Source organism: Crinia signifera, chromosome 11, assembly GCF_055691185.1.
Source record: "Crinia signifera chromosome 11, ASM5569118v1, whole genome shotgun sequence".
Classification (NCBI taxonomy): Eukaryota; Metazoa; Chordata; class Amphibia; order Anura; family Myobatrachidae; genus Crinia; species Crinia signifera.
The window spans coordinates 88,496,470-88,501,549 of record NC_139227.1 but is presented as its reverse complement, the minus strand read 5'-3'; the positions used below and the strand labels follow the sequence as shown (position 1 = coordinate 88,501,549).

The following is a 5,080-nucleotide window of genomic DNA, read 5'->3' as shown; positions in this document are numbered from 1 at the left end:
GGGGGACTGGATGTTTTCTGGGAGTGTCAGGGAAGATGCAGGTGTGCCCCGAACAGCCTGTTACTATCACAGCCACCAAGTAAGTGCTGGGTTACACACAGTGGGGAAAGCAGTCGAACAATAATGGTTGTGATATAAAATAAGTAAGTATTTGCTATATAATAAAATTTACACACAATGGGGCCGATTCAGACCTGATCGTAGGGCTATAACTTTTATCAGTTATCCACCTTTCTGCCCCCGTGCAGGCTGCGGATGGAGATAAATCCACACACCATTGAATGTGCAGTGCTGCATAACTTAATATTTACTCAGTGCTGCAATGGCCGTTGGGAGATCGGGGCCACTGATGAAGTTAGGGGCCTTCCCTCCCAACAGACAGGCCCGACTGTGTTTTTTTGCAGCAGTTTTATGCAAGCGTACAGCCTGCAATCACAGGCTATTACTGGTTGTGGCCACATGGAGGGCTCGCACATCTATACTGCGCAGTCCTCCGATAATAGCCAGGGTGGCGACTTCGCAGTCCTCCGATACGAGCTGAATCAGTTCCAGTGATCATAATATCAGGGCTGCCTACCTGACCCTCTCCTTCAGGGAGAAAATGCTCTGTTCCTGGACTTCCCTGGTAATGTATGATTGCCCTCACCTGCGGGGAGCTAGGTAATTGATAAGAAAGCCACAGGTGATGGCAATCAGACATTACCTGGGAAGCCCAGGAACAGAGCATTTTCTCCCGCATGGAGAGGGTCAGGTAGGCAAGTATGAATAAGTAAGGACCTTGCCAGTACATCATCTATCACAAATAACATAATTATAAGATGCAGGACACAAACAATTCACAAGAGAAAGATTTATGACACTTATGGAAAATCTAAGTGGATAAAGATAAATAACTAGAGACAGCACGTAGCTGTGTGACCCTGTAATGTTATTTGTAGTGTGATACCATTGTTATGTGACTGTAGACATAGGAGTCTGTATTGTTTAGTGTGACCCCTCCCAGAATACACAGACCCCCATCATAGGAGAGTAGGACAGGACTCCTATATAAAGGCTCCTCCCACCTCCACTCCTCACTCACCTTGTACTGACTGACTGCTCTGTACTGACTCAGATCTGTGGATCACAATGCAGCTATCACTCATTCTCACCATCTGCTGCTTCACCAGCATCCTGTCTATTCCAGGTAAGTCATACTCCATTACTGTTATTGGTATATGTGCCTGAGTATATGGTATATCTGGTTAGTTCTGTCATCATTATATCTATAATGTAGCATAGGTTCTCAGACTCAGTCCTCAGGACCACACACACAGGTCTTCTAGGGCTCCTCGCAGAATTACAAGTGAAATACTTAGCTGGGGCCCTAAAATAAATTAATGTTTTAATTCAGAGTTACCCAAACTCTGATATTACAGTGCAGGTATTCAGGATATCTATGCTTGATATGCAGACTGTTAAAGCAACGTGATCGAGGTGCCACCTTTTTGATGAGAGTATGTATTACCTATGAACCAGGCATGGCCAAACTGTGGCACTCAAGCATGCCTTGCCATAGTTTTAGCATACCCAATAGCAAAGCTATGGCAAAGCATGTCCTGAGGCAGGTGATGTGATAGGTGGGTGGGCATGTAGTCAGGAAGCATAGACACCAGCTTACAGACAGTGTAACACATGCTAAATGTTATAGGAGTAGTTATATATTACATTGTTATCATGGATGTAACTAATACAGATGACTAATGAGAGCTTATTGTTACCCTACAGTGCCGGACACCAGCAGCGGATGTACTGACTGCCTTCCAATGGCCTCAGGTATGACCGTATAAGAGACACATGTGTGTGATATGTGGGATCATAGTTGGTGATAACAATGGCCCTTATTCTAATCGGATCGGTACGGCCCGCGTGCGGCCGTACCGCCGATGTTTTTACTCTGCACATGCGCAGAGGTGAATCTGCGCATGTGCAGCCCCCTTCGCCGCAGACGTATTTCGTCCGCCGCAAAGGGGGCGTATAGGGGCGTGAGAGGCATCATGCCCTCATTTCCCTATGTGTACGCCCCGCGTTTCATGGGCGTTCCCATGCAAACGCGGGGCGTATGCATGGTAATGAGGCCATGACGCAACTCATGGGGGCGGAAAGCTGACGTCGCCGGATGTCAGCTTTCAGCCCCCATACAAGCTACCACACGGACGATTGTCCGTGTGGTCTCAGCTTGCGGGAGCTGCCGCGGCGTGCGGACCTGCCTTCGATGGTCGACGACCATCGAATGCAGGGGGCAGCTCCCACCATGGTGGAGGCGTAGCCTCCACCATTTTTATGCGGATCGCCAGCCGTCCGTGTACGGACGGCCGTGGCGATCCGTAGGGTGGGCGGGGATTGGTTTGTGCGGCCGGAGCCCCGTGTGCGGCTCTGGCCGCACCAACCAGAATAAGGGCCCTTGTCAGAGATGGTGCTGCTGTATATTGTTATCTATTCAGGCTCGGACTGGTGACATGTGTGGGATATATATATATATATATATATATAATATCGCAGTTGTCCGGCACTCTCATCAATGGAGCATTGCGCCGTGGTGCCTTCCTCACAGTGGTATGTACAAAGCGGGGCTATATTTGGAGTCCGGGGGGGAGCTCACAAAAGAACAGGCGGCACTCAGACGGCTTTAGGAGTATATCCGAATTAGTACAAACAGTACAAGCATATAACTCGGATATACTCCTAAAGCCGTCTGAGTGCCGCCTGTTATTTTGTGAGCTCCCCCCCCGGACTCCAAATATAACCCCGCTTTGTATGTATATATATATATATATATATTTGTACGTTGGCATAGATTACGTAGCACTTAACCTTACATGTACAATCTCAGGTGCCAGTATCACCACAGTGATAAGGAAGAGTCATACGGTCTCCAGGAATATAGTCCTATATAAGATTACATTGAACTAAAGTCATAAATGTAAAGATAATGATCTTATTTTTATCCTGAAAAATCCTGTTGACTTTGGGCTGATCGCCCCCTGGGCTTATACTTTCTTTTAGTTTGAGTTTGTGCCTTGCCTACTTAGTTGTATTGTTATTATGGTGCTATACCCATAAATAGATTACAGGCATTGTGTGGGGTTATTGTCTTGTTTGTTATTAGTTACTGTAGCACTTTTATAGGGAATTGTTTACCATTATAAAATCTGCGCCTTCAGGGAACAGTAACAGTAGCGGTCGCAGAGCGCAGACCCAAATCATCACTAGATAATGGCCAATGTAGATTACATCTATAGAATACGTCCCACACCTCTGACACTGTATGCTCAGACAGATCATTGGCTACAATCATATTTCTTTATTTTGCAGATAATCCGACTAGTAGCACTGATGAAGGCTCTGGACAAGGCTTCATTCCCCAAATTATCCAGCATGACCAAAGCCTGCCTTCTGGATATTTTCCCTATTTGCAAGGCCTACCTTCCGGAATGTTTCCAGAAACCCATGAACAGTACGGAGATGAAGGCTCAGGATCTAAAATTTAGGACCTAGGGGGTCAGGGGCTATAGAGGGGAGAGGGATTCCAGGGGTTCTGGGGGATTATTTGTATAAATATAGATTCTTTGTAATAATATTTTTTTTAAATATATGGGTTTCCAGAGTAGGATCAAATCGGGTCTGGGGATATGGAGAAAAGGAGGGTAAGGGGGCTATTTTTTAAACCAATGTAAGCTTTTGTATTTTTTATTGAAATAAATAAAGAAACTTTACATTTATCTGTATCAGGTTTGATTCTGATTTGGGATTAGGGAAGAGCATGTATCTGTGCTCCTTGGCAAATCCATGTTGCACTACAGGTGGGACAGGCTCATTACTAAGTTATTTATTTACAGATTCTTATATAGTGCAGCAGATTGCATTGTACTTTACAATAGTAGACAGTGATAAAACTGGGTAACAACAGACAGACTAATAGTGTGTACACACGGTAAGATTTGGCTTCTGATGTTCCCGATATAGGGATCGGAAGCCAAATCGCATGCTTTTTTAGGGCTTGCGAGCCCAATGCGCTGCCGATCGGCAGCCAGATAGAGAGGGCAGGCAACACTATATAGTGTAAATTGTGCCCCTCTAGCATGCCGGGAGATGCGAGTCCCAATGCGAGACTCTTATCTCACGGCATATCCTGCCATGTGTACACACCTTTAGAGGTTAGGGGGCCCTGCTGCAAGCTTACAATCTATAGAAGTTGCAATGTAATAATGCAGCCACCCAGCATTTGTGGGCTACATGTAAAATCATTTTTTACATATTACCTGGCTGTATCTGCCCAACCCCCCCCCCCCCCCCCCCCCACCTGAACGCTCTCCAACCCAGTGACCAAGGACCTTATTCTGGTTGATCGCAAGGATGCGAATTTGCAGCCTTGGGAGTCCACCAGATGCTACCCTGCAAATGCCGGGTTGCCCAACCCCCTCGCATGCCACATGGGCTGCGAATGGATGTTTTACATAAACATCCTTTCCAGGCTGTGGGGGAATACCCACATCATTCAGTGGTCGCCGACACACGCACATCTAAGGTTAATTATTGATTACTTACCAGTCTGGGTACACAGAGCTGTGGGGTATCCTAGTTGGAAGGTGGTGCTGTCATAACCTCCGGGGGAGAGGTAGATGGACACAGCCATCAGGTTGGTAATCAAGAGGGGGGGGGAGGATCTGACACTGGGCTGGGGGCCACAAAGAGAGGGGAGCAGACAAAGCTACTAGGGGAAAGGAGAGTGGACACCGCCAGATTTCAGTGTGTGGGGTGCAAACACAGAGCTAGAGGGGTAACAAAGTTGGGGCAGTGGTGCTGAAAAAGCCGGAGAGTGCGTATGAAGTCACAGGTTGGTGAGCAGGGATGCAGACATACAGAGATATCATATGGGAGAGCTGGAGAAGGGGTGCTGACACAACCAACAAGGTGGGAAAGCTTGGATTGGGGTGCTGGGGGGGAGACATGGCACCACCACCCCATGCTAACACAGGGAGAACTGGGGGTGCCGACATAGGCGTTGGTTATGGGGGGCACAGACAAATCCTCATCCTGT

The 5,080-nt window shown here is 47.1% G+C and overlaps 1 long non-coding RNA gene across 1 annotated transcript; it reads left to right on the top strand.

Annotated features, from left to right (window-relative positions):
• The first annotated feature begins 730 nt into the window (after window positions 1-730).
• Window positions 731-3,741, top strand: LOC146046349 (uncharacterized). The gene is made up of 3 exons (XR_014465858.1): window positions 731-1,186; window positions 1,768-1,815; window positions 3,355-3,741. It is a non-coding gene; the product is annotated as an uncharacterized LOC146046349 (long non-coding RNA).
• The last annotated feature ends 1,339 nt before the right edge of the window (window positions 3,742-5,080 follow it).